The 24,021-nt window shown below is 44.1% G+C and overlaps 1 long non-coding RNA gene across 2 annotated transcripts in view; it reads left to right on the plus strand.

The window, feature by feature from the left end:
- Positions 1-23,955, plus strand: part of LOC113627002 (uncharacterized) — a 33,540-nt gene extending 9,585 nt beyond the window's left edge. Inside the window, exons 4-5 of one of the 2 annotated variants that reach the window (XR_003435389.1) lie at positions 21,607-21,700; positions 23,052-23,955. This is a non-coding gene — a long non-coding RNA (uncharacterized LOC113627002). Of the gene's footprint in view, positions 1-21,606 lie in introns of both variants that reach the window. The other variant, XR_003435388.1, reaches the window with a different exon arrangement.
- Positions 23,956-24,021: the final 66 nt, after the last annotated feature.

Genomic DNA, 24,021 nt, shown 5'->3' on the forward strand with positions numbered 1-24,021 from the left:
GGCAAACTCTCACTCAATAAACCACTGCATGAGAATCCAGGTCACAGGTTCTGCATCTTAGAAACCTGACCTAAGGTGCCACAGATGAACAAGTGCAAGAAGGGGCAGGGCTATTGGTGACAGCTGCCCTTTTTTTCTTCTCCTCCTCCTGAAACAATAGCCCTTGTCCCCTCCCAATCCTTTTCTCCTTTGTCTGGGTTCCCCCAAAAGCAGACCCTGAGGCTAGAATGCAGGTTCAAGTAGCTAATCTGGAAAGTGCAAGAAACAGTCATGGGGGCGGGGGTAGGGAGACAGGGAAGGGAAGAGGTCCTAACAGTGCAGGTCAAGCTGGAACTTTAGAGGTAACTCTTGGAAATAACAGAAAACACACACCTTAGAGCTTTTCTACACAAGAGGTGGGGCAGATGGGGTATTTGCACATCATTCCTGCTGCATATTGGCTGACAGCTCTTTGTGGGCGTTAATCAGCCTGCGTTCCCAACCTGCTGGGCCAGTGGGCAGAACATTTTCTATGAATCGGGGGCAAAGCCCTCAGACCCAGAGCTGCAAATACTGGTATACCAATGGGGAAGTAAGGCCTGAGGAATATGGATGGAACGCCAGCAGCATCTGCCGTACCTTCCTTTACGGAACTATTCCTCCCCAAAGTTCTTTCCAAAAGCTTCTGTTGAAGATGCCGATCTGAGAACCCCACACAGCCCCACCCACTAGTGTGGGCACGTGATCCATGTCTAGCCAATCATGGTAGCCGATTCCTCGGCTACAGTGATTGGCTCAAGGAGTGGACAGGTCATCCAAGCAGGGCCAATCAGAATCTTTCTCTGGGATTTTTATACAGTTGCTGGGTGAGAGAAGTTCTACTTTCTGTCACTAACTGGGGGGGGGTGGGGGTTGTAAACTCAAAGTCCGCATGGAAGTAGCTCATTTGCAATAGAAGCGAATGTGGCCGACACGCAGGGGAACAGAACTGAGAGATGGGAGAGAGAGAGTGAGAGAGAGGATGAAGATGATGACGTTGAATTCCTGGTCCCATTGTACTTCTAGATGGTTACTTGTTCCAGTAAATTCCCCATCTTTTTTCCCCCAAAACTATTGGCTTAAGCTGGTGTGGTTTCTGTTTTTCTCACTCACAACATCTGAGTCCTTACTAATGCAGAGTCTTCATGCTTTAATCCCTCAGTCTCAAAAGTGGCAGCATTTCAGGGATGAAGACATATCTGTTGACTGAGAATCTTGGATTATGTGTCTCTGTCCTCGAGGCCAGGCCATTCCCGTGCTGTTAGTTCCGGGAAGGCTGAGCTCAACTGGAAAGTTTCATATTTTTCTTCTCCAAGTTATGTAATACATGTGAATCCAGGAAGCAGGAATTCAGGATGGGGGTTTGGAACAGGGGATCAGAGGTTGTTGGTCCAAGGATGTACCCTCAATTTGTCCAATGCTGGGGTGACTGTGTAGTCAATCCCATGGGACTTCTTGGGGAAATGCATTTCAGAATCGTCCACCCAGGTGATGGAAGGGCACCCATTTGTTTATTGGTTCCTGCACCGCCACTGTCAAGGGTAGCCCATGGGAGTTAACCCCACCGCCAACTTCTGGGTCGTGCAGTGTGAGTCCCTAGAGGGCTTTGTGGTATTTCATGCCATGGTGTCTGTGAAGTCTGGGGATTGAAGATGTAACTTGGTCCTGTGTGTGTCGGTGGGGGGGGTCCCCGTCATTTTGCTTTTGCACAAAATCGGCAAGGCTTGGGCAGAACTGCTGGCTGTAGTGAGATGAGTTAGAGGTGGGGAGAGAGGATCTGAAGAGTGAGCGCTTCACCAGTGACAATTTCTCATCTAGCAGATTGCAGACCACAGTCCACACTTACCCCTTACTCTCTTAAATCAGGATGGGGACTGCATAGTTGTCTCTGCCACAACCTTGTCTGCCTGTTGACCTTCAATCTCTTGCAAAGTCCCCTTTCTGGTCTAAGTGTCACCGTCTGAGCATCCAGAGATTTGGCGGGCCTGGGTCTGGGTCTGCATATTGGTTCCCTGCCCCTACCCACTCCCTCTGACCACCTTGGTGGGCTGGCACCAATACTGCTCTGGCTGGCATGTCCTCCCCTGCCCCTTCCTCTTGGGTCAGTCTCGGAGAGTTCTTAACATTGTAATGGGAGAAAGAATTCTGACAATGTCAGTTATGCCACCCATTGGCAAACGAGGTGGGCTGATTATTCTCTATTTGCTTGCTCCCCAGACTCATTCATTCTTTCTTTCATTCATACTTTCTCTCTATCCTGGAAGTCTGACCTTAATGAAGGGCATCACCTAGCCTCCCACCCCTGTGACTTCCTGTTGGGGTCAGCCAGTGGGAGGCACCAGCTGGAGACTGGAGTGCAGGAGCAGAGAGGTGGGGGCATTTCTTTCCCTGCCCGCCCCCTGCTTTGGGCTGAGGCTCTGTCAGTGGCTTCAGTGACCACAGCTCCTGCCTGGCAATCCTGTTCAAGAGAAACTGTTCTGACACTAGCTAAAGATGCAAGATGAACTTTATTCAGGACTACTGCAACAGGGGAGAGAATCCAAGCTCACCTCTGAATATAACAGAGACAGCTAAGGGTTTATAGCAGAGTCGGGGTCAGTGGATGGAAAATTACTAAGGGGAGCTAGCAAGGGTTGGGAGATTCTTGCTAAACGGACTTAATAGGATTCTTGTTAAAGGCAGGCCAAGGGCTTAGATATCAAAGGTGGGGGATGAGGAATTTGATCAGATATCAAGGGTGAGGGGATTCTCCCTAAACTGACTTATCAGGATACTTTGCTAAAACTGGGCTAGTCAAGCCAAAGACAGGATGGGGCCGTGGTCAGGGCCTTGTTGAGAAGAGGGATCAGAAGAGCATGACTAAAGTTTGACCAAGGAGGCATCTTTTCAATCCCTCTTCCAGGCTCTAGCCTCCCAGGCCCTAGTAATGCTCTTTCCTGCATTTGTGTCTTCAGGCCCAGGGTGGTGACAGCTCCTTTCTTGCTGGCCCTGGGTACTTCAGTAGGTTCTTCTAACTCGATTCTCTAAATGGTCCCTTATTTATTTTTTAATTTAATTTTAATTTTAATTTTTGTTTGTGTCACGTGGCTTGCGGGATCTCAGTTCCCTGACCAGGGATTGAACTCATGCCATGGGAGTGAAAGCACCGAGTCCTAACCATTGGACTGCCAGGGAACTCCCTATGGTCCTGTATTTAAATTCTCTTCAGAATCCCATCTGATGTGCCTTCTGTTTGCTGTCAGCCTCTGACTCCAAACACTGGGACAATTTGGCTTTCAGTCTATTTATCTGTCATTTTCCAAAATGGCTAGTAGAGTTGTCTGCTTTCTCCCTCATGCTGTCATAAGAACCTGAATTTCTGGCCTAAGGGGAAGGGAAATATGAACCCACAGCATTACATGGTAGGGAGCACATGAGGATGTACAACCAGGAGACCCAGCACTTGTGCTTACATGTGTGTGGCAATGGACAGATGGCTGAGCCTCAGTCATCCCATCAATAAAATGGGCAGGGGCTTCCCTGGTGGCGCAGTGGTTAAGAATCCGCCCGCCAATGCGGGGGACACGGGTTTGAGCCCTGGTCCAGGAAGATCCCACATGCCGCGGAGCAACTAAGCCCGTGTGCTGCAACTACTGAGCCCACGTGCCACAACTACTGAAGCCCATGCGCCTAGAGCCCGCGCTCCGCAACAAGAGAAGCCACCACAATGGGAAGCCTGTGCACTGCAACAAAGAGTAGCCCCTGCTCGCCACAGCTAGAGAAAGCCCGTGCACAGCAATGAAGACCCAACGCAGCCAAAAATAAATAAATTAATTAATTAAAAAGAATAAAATAAAATGGGCATGAAAGCGACCCTGCCAATCAGCCTGTAGCCAGCAATATGTCTAGTATTGTGAGGTCACGGAAGGAATATTTATTGAATGAAAGAATGAGTGGATGATCGATTAAAATGACCTAATGCAAAACAGGCACCTCTGGGGACTTCCTTGGTGGTCCAGTGGTTGGGAGGCTGGGACTCTGCGCTTCCACTACAGGGGGGCATGGGTTTGATCCCTGGTCGGGGAATTAGGATCCTGCATGCCACACAACATGGCCAAAAAGAAAAAAAAGGCACCTCTAGCTTCTAATGTCTAAGCGAATTTTAATTTTTATACACTTATTTGTTTAAGATGCTCTCTTAACCAACTTCCACTTTATTGACTCACTAGATTAACGTACCTGTCCCATTTCTTCTGTGAAACACACAAGCACATTGAACCCTCCACCTATGTACTTCTCCCCCTACCTTTGGCCTCTGTGCTTAGTAGAGTCAGTTGTGTTTGCTCCCAAATTTGTGTATAGCAGTTGTGTTTATTATTGTCACTAATTGATTCAATTAAGTGTTACAGAAATTGTGGAAACGTGAGGGTAAAAAGAAAGAATATTGTCTCTATGAAAACTGATAAGAAACTTGGGAAAACTTGAAGCGAGTGACTGAGGAAATTGACATCAAATGAGCTGTAGAAACTGGGACAGAGAAAATGGAAGGAAATTGTGAGCCCCAGGTGGGGGGCATCGTTGTACACATGGATGGATTTGAAAGCATCTTTAGGTTCTCCAGCTGCCATAAAGAACAGGAAATGGGAAATTGTAGCAGAAGAGTTATAGATGTGGTCCATGTGAGAAGAAAGACCCAGGCTTATAAAAAAGAATGAAATAATGCCATTTGCAGCAACACGGATGGGCCTGGAGATTATCATACTAAATTAAGTCAGACAGAGAAAGACAAATACCATATGATATCACTTATATGTGCAATGTAAAAAAATGAAACAAATGAACTTATTTACAAAACAGAAATAGACCCACAGACATAACAAACTTATGATTCCCAAAGAGGAAAGAGAGAGGAGGGATAAATCAGGGATTTGGGATTAACAGATACACACGACTATATTTAAAATAGGTAAACAACACGGACCTACTATCTGGCACAGGGAACTATATTCAATACCTTATAATAACCTATAATGGAAAATAATCTGAAAAAGAATTAATATAAATGTAACCGGATCACTTTGCTGTATACCGGAAACTAACACAACATTGTAAATCAGCTATACTTCAATTAAAAAAGAAAGAAAGAAAGAAAGAAATACACAGGCCTGTTTCAGCCAGCCCATGCTCAAAGAAGAATGTATACGCATGTGTTAGGTCCAGTTAAATACTCACGGTATGGATGAATTTAAGGTGATTCCCTGAGACAACTGACTTCTTAGATTCACTATTAGCTGATGGACCAAAATCCTGATTTTATAGCATAAGAAAGCTCCCTTGTCTTTCTGAAGTTCTCTGCTTTTTTCCCTTTTCTTCCAATTTCTCATTTTCTGTTTTCTCTGCTATTTTTCCTTCATTTTTCGCTCCTAAATGTCCAAGTATGAAACTGGTTTTTAAATTTATTTAATTTTAAAATTAATTTTAAATTTATTATATCTATTGAATTCAATGGCGTATTCTCTGTTAATAAACAATATTTCTTTACCTACCGCAGGCTGCCGTTATGGGCTGCTAAAAGCCAAAGGGATGCTTACTTTAACACATAGTGCAGACAACTGTGGCTTTTTATTTGCATATTGTTCACATTAATTTCTTCCTCTCTGTAGGCTTCCTCTGTATAATAGTTTCCCTTTGCCAGCATGAAATAAACACTTCAGAAAAAAACCTTATTGGATCCTGGTAGTATATTTTAAACGCTCTAGGGAAAATTATTGTTGAAAGGAATTCAGTGGTGGATTTTGCTTTGTTTTGGTTTGTTTTTTGGTTTGTTTTAGTGGAACCAAGAACCAAGGTTTTCATATATTATATTTGCTTAAAATCAGGCAGAACTATAAACATGTTCCTGTCTGAGAGGAATTTATAGCCTGTTAAGGAGAAACAAAACAGAGGGTTTTTACAAAGCAAGTTTAAAAGTTTAACTGATGGGACTTCCCTGGTGGCACAGTGGTTAAGAATCCACCCGCTAATGCAGGGGACATGGGTTCGAGCCCTGGTACGGGAAGATCCCACATGCCGCCGAGCAACTAAGACCATATGCTACAACTACGACCATGCGCCACAACTACTGAGCCTGCGCTTTAGAGCCCACGAGCCACAACTACTGAGCCCGCGTGACACAACTACTGAAGCCTGCGTGCCTAGAGCCTGAGCTCCACAACAAGAGAAGCCACCACAATGAGAAGCCCGTGCACTGCAACAAAGAGTAGCCCCCGCTCACTGCAACTAGAGAAAGCCCGCGTGCAGCAACGGAGATCCAACGCAGCCCAAAATAAATACTAAATAAATAAATAAATAAATAAATTCATTAAAAGGAAAAAAAAAAAGACCGTGGGTTCAAGTCCCAATCTGGGTTTCACAGTTAAAAAAAAAAAAAAAAGTTTAACTGATGATGCAAGATCTTCTGTGCTACTGAAACTTCTTTGTCATGTTAAAAGTAGAATCTGGGCTTCCCTGGTGGTGCAGTGGTTGAGAGTCCGCCTGCCGATGCAGGGACACCAGCTCGTGCCCCGGTCCGGGAAGATCTCACATGCCGCAGAGCGGCAAGGCCCGTGATCCATGGCTGCTGAACCAAAAAAAAAAAGTAGAATCTAGTTCAGAAAAGCAACAGTCACTAGATCAAGAATTAATGCTCACGGATCTTTTGCTGTGACGGGGGACTCACTACCTCTCAGAGGGCTCCACTGGAAGGAGCTTCTTCTTTAATCTATATATATATATATATATACATATATATATATTTTTATATATATATATATACATATACATATATATTTTTTAACGTCTTTATTGGAGTATAGTTGCTTTACAATGTTGTGTTAGTTTCTGCTGTATAACAAAGTGAATCAACTATACATATACATATATCCCCATATCTCCTCCCTCTTGCGTCTCCCACCCTCCCTATCCCACCCCTCTAGGTGGTCACAAAGCACCGAGCTGATCTCTCTGTGCTATGCAGCTGCTTCCCACTAGCTATTTTACATTTGGTAGTGTATATATGTCAGGGCTACTCTCTCACTTCGTCCCAGCTTACCCTTCCCCCTCCCCGTGTCCTCAAGTCCATTCTCTATGCCTGAGTCTTTATTTGTGTCCTGCCCCTAGGTTCATCAGAACCATTTTTTTTTAAGATTCCATATATATGTGTTAACATATGGTATTTGTTTTTCTCTTTCTGACTTACTTCACTCTGTATGACAGTCTCTAGGTCCATCCACCTCACTACAAATAACTCAATTGCATTTCTTTTTATGGCTGAGTAATATTCCATTGTATATATGTACCACATCTTCTTTTTTTTAAATTAATTAATTAATTTTGGACTGCACTGGTTCTTTGTTGCTATGCACGGGCTTTTCTCTAGTTGTGGCGAGCAGGGGCTACTCTCCATTGTGGTGTGCGGGCTTCTCATTGCGGTGGCTTCTCTTGTTGCGGAGCACAGGCTGTAGGTGCACGGTCTTCAGTTCTGGTACATGGGCTCAGTAGTTGTGGCTCGCAGGGTCTAGAGCGCAGGCTCAGTAATTGTGTTGCACGGGCTTAGTTGCTCTGCGGCATGTGGAATCTTCCCGGACCAGGGCTTCAACCCGTGTCCCCTGCATTGGCAGGCGGATTCTTAACGAGTACACCACCAGAAAGCCCATGCCACATCTTCTGTATCCATTCATGTGTCGATGTACACTTAGGTTGCTTTCATGTCCTGGCTATTTTAAATAGAGCTGCAATGAACATTGTGGTACATGACTCTGAATTATGGTTTTCTCAGGGTATATGCCCAATAGTGGGATTGCTGGATCATATGGTAGTTCTATTTTTAGTTTTTTAAGGAACCTCCATACTGTTCTCCACAGTGGCTGTACCAATGTACATTCCCACCAACAGTGTAGGAGGGTTCCTTTTTCTCCACACCCTCTCTAGCATTTATTGTTTATCGATTTTTTGATGATGGCTATTCTGACCAGTGTGAGGTGATGCCTCATTGTAGTTTTGATTTGTGTTTCTCTAATGATTAGTGATGTTGAGCATCTTTTCATGTGTTTGTTGGCAATCTGTATATCTTCTTTGGAGAAATACCTATTTACGTCTTCTGCCCATTTTTGGATTGGGTTGTTTGTTTTTTGATATCGAGCTGCATGAGTTGCTTGTATATTTTGGAGCTTAATCCTTTGTCAGTTGCTTTGTTTGCAAATATTTTCTCCCATTCAGAGGGTTGTCTTTTCATCTTGTTTATGGTTTCCTTTGCTGTGCAAAAGCTTTTAAGTTTCATTAGGTCCCATTTGTTTATTTTTGTTTTTATTTCCATTACTCTAGGGGGTGGGTCAAAAAGGATCTTGCTGTGATTGATGTCATAGACAGTTCTGCCTATGTTTTCCTCTAAGAGTTTTATAGCATCTGGCCTTCCATTTAGGTCTTTAATCCATTTTGAGTTTATTTTTGTGTATGGTGTTAGGGAGTGTTCTAATTTCATTCCTTTACATGTAGCTGTCCAGTTTTCCCAGCACCAGTTCTTGAAGAGGCTGTCTTTTCTCCACTGTATATTCTTGCCTCCTTTATCAAAGATAAGGTGACCATATGTGCGTGGGTTTATCTCTGGGCTTTCTATCCTGTTCCATTGATCTATATTTCTGTTTTTGTGCCAGTACCATACTGTCTTGATTACTGTAGCTTTGTAGTATAGTCTGAAGTCCAGAAGCCTGATTCCTCCAGCTGCATTTTTCTTTCTCAAGATTGTTTTGGCTATTCGGGGTCTTTTGTGTTTCCATACAAGTTGTGCAATTTTTTGTTCTAGTTCTGTGAAAAATGCCAGTGGTAGCTTGATAGGGGTTGCACTGAATCTGTAGATTGCTTTGGGTAGTATAGTCATTTTCACAATGTTGATTCTTCCAATCCAAGAACATAGTATATCTCTCCATCTGTTTGTATCATCTTTAATTTCTTTCATCAGTGTCTTATAGTCTTCTGTATACAGGTCTTTTTTCCGCTTAGGTAGGTTTATTCCTAGGTATTTTATTCTTTTTGTTGCAATGGTAAATGGGAGTGTTTCCTTAATTTCACTTTCAGATTTTTCATCATTAGTGTATAGGAATGCAACAGATTCCTGTGCATTAATTTTGTGTCCTATAACTTTACCAAATTCATTGATTAGCTCTAGTAGTTTTCTGGTGGCATCTTTAGGATTTTCTATGTATAGTATCATGTCATCTGCAAACAGTGACAGTTTTACTTCTTCTTTTCCAATTTGGATTCCTTTTATTTATTTTTCTTCTCTGATTGCTGTGGCTAAAACTTCCAAAACTCTGTTGAGTAATAACGGTGAGAGTGGACATCCTTGTCTTGTTCCCGATCTTAGAGGAAATGGTTTCAGTTTTTCATCAATGGTTTCAGTTTTTCATCATCATTAAATGGTTTCATCATCACATGTTTGCTGTGGGTTTGTCATATATGGTCTTTATTGTGTCGAGGTAGGTTCCCTCTATGCCTACTTTCTGGAGGGTTTTTATCATAAATGGGAGTTGAATTTTGTCAAAAGCTTTTACTGCATCTATTGAGATTATCATATGGTTTCTATCCTTCAGTTTGTTAATATGGTGTATCACATTGATTACTTTGCATATATTGAAGAATCCTTGCATTCCTGGGATAAACCCCACTTGATTATGGTGTGTGATCCTTTTAATGTGCTGTTGGATTCTGTTTGTTAGTATTTTGTTGAGGATTTTTGCATCTATGTTCATCAGAGATATTGGCCTGTAGTTTTTTTTTTTTTTTTTTTGGTGACATCTTTGTCTGGTTTTGGTATCAGGGTGATGGTGGCCTCATAGAATGAGTTTGGGAGTGTTCCTCCCTCTGCTATAGTTTGGAAGAGTTTGAGAAAGATAGGTGTTAGTTCTTCTCTAAATGTTTGATAGAATTTGCCTGTGAAGCTATCTGGTCCTAGGCTTTTCTTTGTTGGAAGATTTTTTTTTTTTTTTTTGGGGGGTTATGTGGGCCTCTCACTGGTATGTTGTGGCATCTCCCGTTGGGGAGCACAGGCTCCAGACACGCAGGCTCAACGGCCATGGCTCATAGGCCCAGCCGCTCCACAGCATGTGGGATCTTCCTGGACCGGGGCACGAACCTGTGTCCCCTGCATCGGCAGGCAGACTCTCAACCACTGCGCCACCAGGGAAGCCCTGTTGGAAGATTTTTAATCACAGTTTCAATTTCAGTGCTTGTGAATTGTCTGTTTATGTCTTCTATTTCTTCCTGGTTCAGTCTTGGAAGCTGGTGCTTTTCTAAGAATTTGTCCGTTTCTTCCAGGTTGTCCATTTTATTGGCATATAGTTGCTTGTAGTAATCTCTCATGATCCTTTGTATTTCTGCAATGTCAGTTGTTACTTCTCCTTTTTCATTTCTAATTCTGTTGATTTGAGTCCTCTCCCTTTTTTTCTTGGTGAGTCTGGCTAATGGTTTATCAATTTTATCTTCTCAAAGCACCAGCTTTTAGTTTTATTGATCTTTGTTATTGTTTCCTTCATTTATTTTCATTTATTTCTGATCTGATCTTTATGATTTCTTTCCTTCTGCTAACTTTGGGGGTTTTTTTTGTTCTTCTTTCTCTAATTGCTTTAGGTGTAAGGTTAGTTTCTTTATTTGAGATGTTTCTTGTTTCTTGAGGTAGGATTGTATTGCTATAAACTTCCCTCTTAGAATTTTTTTTTGCTGCATCCCATAGGTTTTGGGTAGTTGTGTTTTCATTGTCATTTGTTTCTAGGTATTTTTTGATTTCCTCTTTGATTTATTCAGTGATATCTGGTTATTTAGTAGCGTATTGTTTCGCCTCCATGTATTTGTATTTTCTTACAGTTTTTTTCCTGTAATTGATATCTAGTCTCATAGCATTGTGGTCGGAAAAGATACTTGATACGATTTCAATTTTCTTAAATTTACCAAGGCTTGATTTGTGACCCAGGATATGATCTGTCTTAGAGAATGTTCCATGAGCACTTGAGAAGAAAGTGTATTCTGTTGTTTTTGGATGGAATGTCCTATAAATATCAATTAAATCCATCTTGTTTAATGTGTCATTTAAAGCTTGTGTTTCCTTATTTATTTTCATTTTGGATGATCTGTCCATTGGTGGAAGTGAGGTGTTAAAGTCCCCTAGTATTATTGTGTTACTGTCGATTTCCCCTTTTATGGCTGTTAGCATTTGCCTTATGTATTGAGGTGCTCCTATGTTGGGTGCATAAATATTTGTAATTGTTACATCTTCTTCTTGGGTCGATCCCTTGATCATTATGTAGTATCCTTCTTTGTCTCTTGTAATAATCTTTATTTTAAAGTCTATTTTGTCTGATATGAGAATTGCTACTCCAGCCTTCTTTTTTTATTATTTATTCATTTATTTTTGGCTGCATTGGGTCTTCATTGCTGGGCGCAGGCTTTCTCTAGTTGCAGTGAGTGGGGGCTACTCTTCGTTACAGTGCACAGGCTTCTCATTACGGTGGCTTCTCTTTGTTGCAGAGCGCACGGGCTCTAGCTGTGCAGGTTTCAGTAGTTGTGTCGTGCAGGCTCAGTAGTTGTGGTGTGCAGGCTTTAGTAGTTGTGGGTCGTGGGCCCTAGAATGCAGGCTCAGTAGTTGTGGTGCACGGGCTTAGCTGCTCTGTGGCACGTGGGATCTTCTGGACCAGGGCTCGAACCCGTATCTCCTGCACTGGCAGGTAGATTCTTAGCCACTGTGCCACCAGGGAAGTCCCTCCAGCTTTCTTTTGATTTCCATTTGCATGGAATATCTTTTTCCATCCCTGCACTTTCAGTCTGTGTGTGTCTCTAGGTCTGAAGTGGGTCTCTTATAGACAGCATATGTATGGGTCTTGTTTTTATATCCATTCAGCCAGGCTATGTCTTTTGGTTGGAGCATTTAATCCATTTACATGTAAGGTAATTATTGATATGTATGTTCCTATTACCATTTTATTAATTGTTTTGGGTTTGTTTTTGTAGGCCTTTTCCATCTCTTGTGTTTCCTACGTAGAGAAGTTCCTTTAGCATTTGTTGTAAAGCTGGTTTTGTGGTGCTGAATTCTCTCTCTGTTTTTTTTTAAATGTTTATTTATTTATTTTTAATTGTACTTTTCTGACCAGGGATGTGGTTTTTCTTAAATTAATTAATTAATTTATCTTTGGCTGCGTTGTGTCTATTGTTGCTGTGTCTGGGCTTTCTTTAGTTGCAGCGAGCGGGGTTACTCTTCGTTGTGGTACGCGGGCTTCTCACTGCAGTGGCTTCTTTTGTTGCGAGCACGGGCCCTAGGCACACAGGCTTCAGTAGTTGTGGTATGTGGGCTCAGTTGATGTGGCTCGTGGGCTCTAGAGCTGAGGCTCAGTAGCTGTGGTGGACGGGCTTAGCTGCTCCGTGGCATGTGGGATCTTCCCAGACCAGGGCTTGAACATGTGTCCCCTGCCTTAGCAGGTGGATTCTTAACCCCTGCACCACCAGGGAAGCCCAGTGCTGAATACTCTTAACTTTTGCTTATCTGTAAAAGTTTAATTTCTCCATCGAATCTGAATGAGATCCTTGCTGGGTAGAGTAATCTTGGTTGTAGGTTTTTCCCTTTTGTCACTTTAAATATGTCCAGCCACTCCCTTCTGGCTTGTAGAGTTTCTGCTGAAAACTCAGCTGTTAACCTTATAGTGATTCCCTTGTATGTTATTTGTTGCTTTTCCCTTGCTGCTTTTTTTTTTTTTTTTTTTTGCGGTATGCGGGCCTCTCACTGTTGTGGCCTCTCCCGTTGTGGAGCACAGGCTCTGGACACGCAGGCTCAGTGGCCATGGCTCACGGGTCCAGCCGCTCTGCGGCATGTGGGATCTTCCCGAACCGGGGCACAAACCCGTATCCCCTGCATCGGCAGGCGAACTCTCAACCACTGCGCCACCAGGGAAGCCCTTAATATTTTTTCTTTGAATTTAATTTTTTGTTAGTTTGATTAATATGTGTCTTGTTGTGGTTTTCATAGGGTTTATCCTGTATGGGACTCTCTGTGCTTCCCAGACTTGGGTGACTATTTCCTTTCCCATGTCAAGGAAGTTTTTGACTATAATCTCTTCAAATATTTTCTCAGACCCTTTCTTTTTTTCTTCTTTTTCTGGGACCCCTATAATTCAAATGTTGGTGCATTTAATGTTGTCCCAGAGGTCTCTGAGACTGTCCTCAATTCTTTTCATTGTTTTTTCTTTTTTAAAAAAAATTAATTAATTTATTTATTTTTGGCTGCGTTGGGTCTTTGTTGCTGTGTGCGGGCTTTTTCTAGTGGTGGCAAGTGGGGGCTACTCTTTGTTGCGGTGTGTGGGCTTCTCATTGCAGTGGCTTCTCTCTGTTGCAGAGCATGTGCCCTAGAGCACATGGGCTTCAGTAGTTGTGGCACGCAGGCTCAGTAGTTGTGGCTCATGGGCTCTAGAGCACAGACTCAGCAGTTGTGGCGCACGGGCTTAGTTGCTCCACGGCACGTAGGATCTTCCCAGATCAGGGCTCGAACTCGTGTCCCCTGCATTAGGCAGGCGGATTCTTAACCACTGCGCCACCAGGGAAGCCCCATTTTTTTTTCTTAATTCTACTCCCTGGCTGTTATTTCCACCATTTTATCTTCCAGCTCACTTATCCGTTCTTCTGCCTTAGTTATTCTGTTATTGATTCCTTATAGAGTATTTTTTTTTTTTTTTTTTTTTTGCGGTACGCGGGCCTCTCACCGCTGTGGCCTCTCCCATTGTGGAGCACAGGCTCCGGACGCGCAGGCTCAGCGGCCATGGCCCACGGGACCAGCCGCTCCGCGGCATGTGGGATCCTCCCCAACCGGGACACGAACCCGTGTCCCCTGCATAGGCAGGCGGACTCTCAACCACTGCGCCACCAGGGAAGCCCCCTTCTAGAGTATTTTTAATTTCAGTAATTGTGTTGTTCATCACTGTTGGTTTGCTCTTTAGTTCTTCAAGGTCCTTGTTAAATGTTTCTTGTATGTTCTCCATTCTGTTTCCGAGATTTTGGATCATCTTTACTGCTATTCCTCTGAATTCTTTTTCAGGTACGTTGCCTATTTCGTCTTCATTTATCTGGTCTTGTAGGTGTTTACCTTGCTCCTTCGTCTGTAACATTTTTTATTTTTTTTGATGGGTGGTGCTGTATTCTTGTCTTACTGGTTGTTTGGCCTGAGATGTCCAGCCAGCACTGGAGTTTGCAGGCAGTTGCATAGAGCTGGGTCTTAGTGCTGAGATGAGGACCTCTGGGAGGCCTCACTCTGATTCATATTCCCTGGGGTCTGAGGTTCTCTGTTAGTGCAGCAGTTTGGACTTGGAGCTCCCACCACAGGAGCTCGGGCCCGACTTTCAGCCTGGGAACCAAGATCCCACAAGCTTCTTGTGTGGTAAAAAAAAAATAATAATAAATAATAAATAAAAAAAGGAAGAAGGAAAGAAAAAAAGGAGTATTACAATATCAAAGAATAAAAAACAAAATAAAATCAGAAAGATAAAAAATATATTAGGAAAAATAAAACTATAATTGAAAGAACTGGTTGCTGGGGGTTCCTGCCATGCACTTAGGTGTCCATGGTCCCCCACCAGTGCCTGGTAGGTGCCCTAGTTATGAGGAGACGCTAATTCCGTGTCCTCCTAGTACGTCATCTTGACTCCGCCCCCAATCAATATATTTTTAAAAACTGAAGTATAATTGATTTACAATGTTGTGTTAATTGCTATGAAACGGAAAAACAACTTCTTTATATTGACTCCAACTCTTTCTTCCTGTAACTGGTGTCGACTTGCTCCTGGGAGGGTTGTATAAGAAGACTACCATCTGCTGCAAGAGAGACCCCCTCCCAAATGGAGGGGCAGTTCCCCTGCCCTCCATGAAACTGCTCTCCTGCAGGGTAAATTGCATCTGTGGCTTCTCACAGGGTGGGGACCCTGTGTCAGCTGGGGTCCTCCTTTAAGCATGATTTCCACATCGGAACACAATTCTCAGGGTGTGGTCAGACCAATGAAACAACATGTTCTCCTTCCCTGGTTCTGGGCGTTAGAGCTGCTCCTCCCACCTGCCCTCCTTGGCCCTGAATGGTCGGGTGGATGGTGGTGGCGTGGGGGAAGGGTGTCCCCACTGCAGGCTGGATTTCCCAGCTCCCTGGTCAAAGGCTTCCTGCTGAGTCTGGCAGTGGGAGACCCTCGTGAGAGAGTGGAGGGCAGGAGGGAAGAAAAGGCAAGGGTATTTCTGTCCCTCTCTGGAGCAAATCTGCAGCAGCCATACCTCCTCTGAGCTGCAGCAAACCCTGGGTGACCCCAGCCCCTACTCTAGTGTCCCCTCCTCCCCTCTCTGTCTCTCTGACCCAGAGCTGGTCACCAGTCTCTAGCCTGTGGCTGATTTCTGGGAGTGTGTCACCAACCTGCTCAGCTTCTCAGCTCTCCTGTACCTGCTGCAGCCAATACCCTGCCTTCAATTCTTCCTGCTTACATACTTCCCTCTCTCATTTGCTTGATTATTTATATATATACAGTTTCTGTTTTCCAGTGGACTCTAGTGCTGTGTGTTACTTCTAGTAAGGCAGTTTAAGGTTACATACCACTTGGAAGGGGCAGGGGGCTGGCACTCAAAGTATTAGCTGCTTTTATATCATTTGATATGCATTTTCCACATGTGATCCTCAAATAACTCCTCTGTGGGAGGTACCCACTTAATGGAAGAGGAGACTGAGGCTCAGGAAGGGTAGGCAGAGCCAGGCTTTGGGTGAGCAGTTGCCTGAACCCTTAGCCATTAGACCACACTGCCCCATTCAGAGACTTGGACCCACCCAGCCCTTACTCACGGTAGATAAAATCCCAGGTCATGTTGCCCCTTCCTGTGTCTTCTTGCTGGATTTCTGGAACCCAAGCGGAGTTCTCTCAGTGACTCATGGTTCCTGAGAAAGACCATTCAGGACATAGGGATTACGTTTCCTCAGTCAGTTGCTCAGCATCTTCATTTCCCAAAAGTTCCTGGGGGCCTCTTTTCAGAGATTTGACAGTGAGTGAGCTCAGTGCTGATTTTATAAATATCATTTTCTATAAATATCCATTCCATGTAAGGCACCTGTTTCAGAATGATGACCACCTTGCTGAGAACAGCAAGTTTCAGGGTTATGTTTTATTCCCATCTCTAATTACAGCTGAGGTGGGATTTCTTTCTTTCTGTAGCCCCAAGGAAAGTGTGGAAACCAGGACACTGACCTCAACAATTCTGTAAGGTTTTTTTGCAATGAAAGAAATAAAGCTCATGCAAAAATTATGGTCTTAAAAAGTCAGCACAGGACTTCCCTGGTGGCACAGTGATTAAGAATCCATTTGCTAATGCAGGGAACACGGGTTCAAGCCCTGGTCTGGGAAGATCCCACATGTCGTGGAACAGCTAAGCCCGTGTACCACAGCTACTGAGCCTGTGCTCTAGAGCCCACAAGCCACAACAAATGAAGCCCAGGCACCTACAGTCCGTGCTGTGCAGCAAGAGAAGCCACCACAATGAGAAGCACGCACACCGCAACAAAGAGTAGCCCCCGCTCGCCGCAACTAGAGAAAGCCCGTGCATAGCAACAAAAACCCAATGCAGCCAAAACTAAATAAATAAAATAAATAAATTTATTAAAAAAAAAAGATCAGCACAGATGTTTCTAGTCTCAGAGCACACATAGCTGAGATACCCCGGGTCAATGTGAGAGTCTCCAAACTTTCTTGCTGGGGAGGCTCAGATCCCTGAGGTCACACTGCCTGGGTTCAAACAGTATTTGCAATGCTCTTGCCCTGTGACCATGGGGAGATGGCGCCACCTCTCGGTGCCTCAGTTCTCTCTCTTATGTTGGGGGGTTAGGGACACGGTCTCCTTGGGCTTATATGAGAATTACCTGAGAAAACAGTCGTAAAGCACTTAACATGGTGCTTGGTACAGAGAACACAACCCACAGAAAGACATTACTATTGATCATACTGCATACTATAGTTACTGTATCATGTATAGGATATATAATTACTATTATTAATAATATATCAATATAGATTATATAACTTGCCCATCTGGCATAGCAGTGGGGCTCAAAAGAGGCAATACCTATGCATGGCTGGGGATCCCACCCACACTTGTCTCTGACCATAATCCATTTTATGGGCCAATGACAGATTAAAAAATTTACTGGGCACTGTCTCATGCCCCCTCCCCACTTGCTGCCCCCTTCTGCTCCCCTGCCTAATATCACAGGGATGGGTTCTAGCTTGTCCCATGCTGGTCGCTCCCCCTTTCCTGAAAACCACCTCTTCTGGGCTTCCTCTTCCCTTTCTGGAAAGTTCTTCTCAGTCTACTTCCTGGGCTTCCTTTCCTGTCCATGCTGATGACACTTGGGGCTCCACCATAGACCTTCTACCTAAGCATCCTCCCTGGACCTTCTCAAACACCCCTGGCCTGAGCACCGCCTGTAGACCCATGGTTTCCAGATCTGTAGCCCCACCCAGGCTCTGTCCTGAGTCTCTGTCTTGGAACTCTGCCGGCCGTCTCTACTTTGATGTCCCATGAGCAGTTCAAACGCCACCTGTCCCAAACTGGACTCATCTCCTCCACCCACCCAGATGCTCAGGCCCCAAACCCAGGTGGCTTCCTTCACTCTTTTAAAAAATTCCATTAGGACTTCCCTGGTGGCGCAGTGGTTAAGAATCCACCTGCCAATGCAGGGGACACGGGTTCGAGCCCTGGTCCGGGAAGATCCCCCATACCGCGGAGCAACGAAGCCCGTGCGCCAGAACAACTGAGCCTGCACTCTAGAGCCGGCGAGCCACAACTACTGAGCCCGTGTGCCACAACTACTGAAGCCCACGCACCTAGAGCCCATGCTCTGCAACAAGAGAAGACACTGCAATGAGAAGCCCGTGCACCGCAACGAAGAGTAGCCCCCGCTCGCCGCAACTAGAGAAAGCCCACGCACAGCAAAGAAGACCCAACACAGCCAAAAATAAATAAATAAAATTTTTAAATTTCATTAAACATTTTAACACTGAGGTATAGTTGCTGTACAATATTGTGTAAGTTTCAGGTGTACAACACAGTGATTCATATCATTAAACATCTTTAAAGTGTGCAGTTCAGTGATTTTTCATATTCACAAAGTTGTGTGACCGTTATCACTAATTCCAGAACATTTTCTTCAGCCTCCCAAAGAAACCCCATACTCGTTAGCAGTCACTCCCCATTCTCCCCCTCCCTCCAGCCCCTGACAGCCACTAGTCTACTTTCTGTCTCCATAAATGGACTATTCCGGACTTTTCATATCAATGGAATTGTATATTTTATGATCTTTTGTGACTGGCTTCTTTCACTCAGCATAATGGGTTTTTTTTCATTTTTAATGAAGGTTTTTAATTATTTTAAAAAATTTTTATTGAAATATAGTTGATTTACAATGTTGTGTTAGTTTCAGGTGTAGAGCAAAGTGATTCAGTTATACATACATCTTTTTTTCCATTCTCTTCTGTTATAGTTATTACAAGATATTGAGTAGAGGTCCCTGTGCTATACAGTAGGTCCTAGCTGGTCAATATACATACTACTGTATGTGTTTTATCTATAGTAGTGTGTGTATTTTAATTCCAAACTCCCAATTTATCCTTCCCTTCCCCCTTCCCTTTTGGTAACCATAAGTTTGTTTGCTATGTCTGTGAGTCTGTTTCTGTTTTGTAAATAAGTTCATTTGTATCATTTTTTTTTTAGATTCCACATATAAGTGATATCATATGGTATCGATATTTGTCTTTCTCTGCCTGACTTACTTCCCTTAGTAATTTCTAGGTCCATCCATGTTGCTGCAAATGGCATTATTTCATTCTTTTTTATGGCTGAGTAATATTCCAGCATAATGTTTTCAAGGTCTGTCTATGTTATAAGAATGAATCAGTACTTCATTCCACTGTATGGATAGACCATGTTTTTGTTTGTCCAATCATCAGTTGAAGGACACTTAGGTTTTCACTTTTGGGCTACTGTGAATAATACTGCTGTGAACATTCACATACAAGTTTTTATGTAGACATATGTTTCCATTTTTGTTGGGTATATTCCTATACATGGAATTTCTGGGTCACATATAATTACATGTTCAACATTTTGAGGACCTGCCAAACTGTCCTCCAAAGCACATACACCATTTTACATTCCCGTCAACAGTATATGAGGGTTCCAATTTTTCCACCTCCTCACTGATACTCATTATTGTCTTTTTAAAAAATTATTTTATTTTATTTTTATTTTTGCCTCGTTGGGTCTTTGTTACTTCATGTGGGCCTCCTCTAGTTGTGGCGAGCGGGGGCTACTCTTTGTTGCCGTGCACGGGCTTCTCACTGTGGTGACTTCTCTTGTTGTGGAGCATGGGCCCTAGGCACGTGGGCTTCAGTAGTTGTGGCATGCAGGCTCAGTAGTTGTGGCTCATGGGCTCTAGAGCACAGGCTTAGTAGTTGTGGCGCATGGGCTTAGTTGCTCCGCGGCATGTGGCATCTTCCCAGGCCAGGGCTTGAACCTGTGTCCCCTGCATTGGCAGGCGGATTCTTCACCACTGCACCACCAGGGAAGCCCCCAACTTCATTCTTTTGTATGTGCTATTCAGTGGTTCCGGCACCATTTGATAAAGGACTACTCTTTCCCCATGAAATTATCTTGGCGCCCTTTGCAGAAATCAGTTGACCATAAACGTATGAGCTTACCTCTGGACTCTCAGAAGTGTTCCATTGGTCTACATGTCCACTCTTCTGCAAGTATCACCTTCCTTGACTCTTCTCTCGCCCTCACCCCACATCCACCCATTCCACAACTGTAAATTACCTGCCCACCTGGGACCAGTGCCGTGCTTGGACCTGAGCATACGATGGTGAGTGAGATGGACACCATCCCTGGCCTCACGGACCTGACATTCTCCTGGGAGTGGATAGACAACATAGTTATAAAGAGATGCAGGAGAAAGGTGATTTCAGATAACTATGACTGCTAAGGAAAACAAAAGGCTATGTGGTAGAGAGTGGCCAGGGGAGGTCCCAGAAGGGGCTGCTTTATATCGGGATGCTGGGGAATCCTCTCTGAGGGGCAACCTGTGAGGTCTGAATGAGAAGTCAGCCGTGCAGAATCTGGGGTAGGTCGCGCATCCAGAGGGGCAGAATTTGCCTGGAGATGAAACTGATACAAAAAGGATAGCAAGGACTTCCCTGGTAGCACAGTGGCTAAGAATCTGCCTGCCAATGCAGGGGACACCGGTTTGAGCCCTGGTCGCAGAAGATCCCACATGCCGTGGAGCAGCTAAGCCCGAGTGCCACAACTACTGAGCCTGCGCTCTAGAGCCCACAAGCCACAACTACTGAAGCCTGCACGCCTAGAGCCTGTGCTCCGCAACAAACACAAGCCACCGCAATGAGAAGCCCGCGCACCACAACGAAGAGTAGCCCCCGCTCGCCGCAACTAGAGAAAGCTTGCACGCAGCAACAAAGACCCAACGCAGCCAAAAATAAATAAATAGATTTATTAAAAGGAAAAAAAGGAGGGCAAAGTAGAAACATGAAGAAAGATAGAGGCCAAGCCCTGATGAAAACATGCCTGATGCGTGAATTCCACTAAGTTTGGGCCTTCCCATCATGGAGTCATTGCTTTCTCTCCACTGTGTAGGCCTATTTGAACTGTAATCCCCTAGCCCTCCTAGACCGTAATCCCCATAAGGGCAGGGAGTGTATCTGTCTAGTTCAAATTTGCATCCAGGCAGCTCTTACATGTAACATTGTTATTATGCAAGTTTAAGAATCGAGAGAATTCACAAAAAGATTCTGATTTTTTTGCTTTTCTTAGACAATTGGAAGGCTTGGTATGGTCATGCTAGGATTCTTACCTGGCAACTAGGGTGGCTCTGAGAACCAGTGGCCCCCTTTAGATGGCAGTTCAGAAGAAGAAACTGACACCCAGAAGACGATGACCTGCAGAAGAAATTTTTTACGGGCTGTGTGCTTGGCTCATTTATGTTATGTGCCTTCCCCCTACAGGCAAGTGGGTTTGTGACCCCCCCCCGGACACATAATAGGTCCACTGTCAGGAATGAATGAATGAATGAATGAGTAAATGAATGAATGAATTTATACACTCCCCCCGTTCTTGACATAGTAGCTAGCATATAATAAGTGCCCAATATTTTGATTTGATTTCTCTTCTAAAGAAACGTGAGTTGAATTAAATTGCTTTTTTTATTGTACGCATCCTGATTTAAAGAAATATTCACACACCGCATTTAGTTCTGGTGTACAGTGTACTTTTGTGCCTTAGCTGGGCACGTGGACCTCGGGGTGCTCAAAATTAGGGTTCGTCTCAAAACCAACCCTGTACACTTTCAGTCCAGTAGAGGGCAATAGCAACTAGGAATAGGAGAGACGCCGTTAAGGCATCCCCCCGCCTCCCAGGATCCCTGAACCATAGAATCAAATCCAGGATGGAAGTCACCCTGTTGTTGTTATTTAATATTCTTAATCGGTAATGTATTCATGTGTTTAAAAATAGAAGAGAAGAGAAGAGAAGAAAATGGTATATGATGAAGTCTCCTTCCCTCCCCTTTTCCCCTCGTGTCTGGCTTCCTACCTCACCTCCATCTCAGGTACGATTGTTGTTTTTCTCGTGTATGCTCTTCCAGAGGTGTTTATGCACATGTAAACAGGTACAAGTATCTCTGTAAACCCTCCCCCCACTTTACCCAAAGGTAGCAACACAAAAGGGTGTTTTGAGCATACTGTTCTATACCTTGTTTTGTGCGATCATGAAGTAGATTGTGGAACTATGCATAGCAGTACACAGAGAGAAGGCCCCCCTCCCCTCTCTGTCTTCCCAGCTGCAGACTTCTCCACGGCACACCTTTATCATCATCTATTCAATGGGGGGACTTCTGCTGCCACAAATAAAGCTCAGTGAATAACCTTGAATATATTTTGCACACACTTGAGTATGTCTATAGCAGTGGCCATGGGCTCCAGCTGCACATGAGAATGACGAAGGGGGCTTTTAAAAATCCCACCCCCAAGCCATACCTCAGATCAAGTACATCAGAATCCCCGAGCCTGGGACCAGGGCACACAGGGAGCCCTGTGTGCTGTTGACATCTAGAGGAAACTGGTCGCGAGCACATAGACTTCTAAATTTGCTAGATATTGACAAATGGCTTCCATGGATGGTTCTACCAACTTGCCGTCTCACTGGCTTATATGAGAGGCCTGGGTGTTCACAGCCTCACTAACAAAACATGCTTGTCAAACTTTGCTTTTTGCTAACCTGCTAGTTTTTTTTTTTTAAGATATCACAGTTTTGCTTTAATTTGCATTTTTCTTATTAGGGCTTGAGATTGAACATCTTCTCATGTGTTTAAGAGCCTTCTGATCTGTCTGGTCATATCCTGTGCCCACTTTCCTTTTCTCTCTTTTTTTTTTTGGCCGTGCCACATGCCTTGCAGGATCTTAGTTCCCTGACCAGGGATTGAACCCTGGGCCCCACGCAGTGGAAACAGAGAGTCCTAACCACTGGACCGCCAGGGAATTCCCTCTTTTCTCTTTTTTAGGTTGGTTTCTCTACACGTCAGCAAGACAAATTCTTTGTGATTTGAGTTGCAAATACTTTCTACTGCCTTGCCTTTTGTTTTGTTTTGTTTTTTCCCATTGAAGAAGACTTTTTACATATTTGAATGTATCCATCTTTTGTTATGGCTTCTGTGGTTTTTTGTTTTGTTTTGTTTTTTCCGTACCACGGGCCCAGCCGCTCCGCGGCATGTGGGACCTTCCCGAACCGGGGCACGAACCCGTGTCCCCTGCATCGGCAGGCGGACTCTCAACCACTGCGCCACCAGGGAAGCCCCGCTTCTGTGTTTTGAGTCATCGTTAGAAAGACCTTTCTCATTCTGGTCTTATAAAGGAAGCTTCCCACGTTTTCTTCTGGCACTTTGTGGTTTCCTTAATTTACAGGCAAATCTTTGATCCTTTTGGCATTTACCCTGATCTGTGGTGTGAGGTATGGATCCATCTTTGTTCTTCTTTCTAGTGGCTGATGGTCCCATTACCTTTATCAAGAAGTAAGGTAGGAGCTGCATCAAACTGGAATTTCTTTGTTTTTGTCTTTGTATTTATAGCAACATCAGCTCCCACTTTCCTGTAAATGTGGTCCCATCCACCCCCTCCCCCCATTTACCTGTTCGATGCTTGATCGGTTGATTTTTGTTTGTTTGCCATTGAGAATTTTATTACTAATCGGACATTGTTCTGACCTTTGGGGTTTCTATTTAGGATTTATTTTAGTTAATAACCAACAACGATGACCTTTTGTTGAAGGTCTAATATATCTGTTTATAAGTATCGGTTCCATTAATCATAAAGCAAACCTATGGTGTCAGTACTATTATTATTCCATTGGAGGAAAGTAATCAGAGAGCTTTTCAGCCTTGTCCAAGGGCCCACAGTTAAAAAGAGGCAGGGCTAGATGCAATGCAAGAGCCAGGTCTCTGGGGTCTGGGCTTTTTACTTGCCTTGACCCTGTAACTCATCTTTGTGGAATGATTGCAGGAAGGAATGAATGAGTGAGTCAGTGAGGGCAGAAAGAAGACAGAATGAGTCAGCTCCTGCCCTCGGAGGAACCCAAAGGGGGAGATAAACTGTGAATGCCAATAACCGGAACACAAAGTAAACAGTGATCCCACCAGCATTTTGGAAGCAGTCCACTTTCTATTCCCTCCTATTTAAAAACGCTTAATTCTTTCCAATTCCTCCCTACCTAGAAACCAGGGAGCCATACACTGGGGCAGGGGCAGTCTCCTTGGGTTTGATGCATTAAGTCACCCACTTGGAGATCCCCTGTGGAGCCCAGCAGCCTGGTGGGGGGGCAAGGGGGGAGGGGGATAGAGGGAGGGGATAGAGGGGAGGTGAGTATAGGTAGGAGGGA

Source organism: Aethalodelphis obliquidens, unplaced genomic scaffold (genome assembly GCF_003676395.1).
Source record: "Aethalodelphis obliquidens isolate GAN/ISIS:26980383/991018 unplaced genomic scaffold, ASM367639v1 scaffold20, whole genome shotgun sequence".
Classification (NCBI taxonomy): domain Eukaryota; kingdom Metazoa; phylum Chordata; class Mammalia; order Artiodactyla; family Delphinidae; genus Aethalodelphis; species Aethalodelphis obliquidens.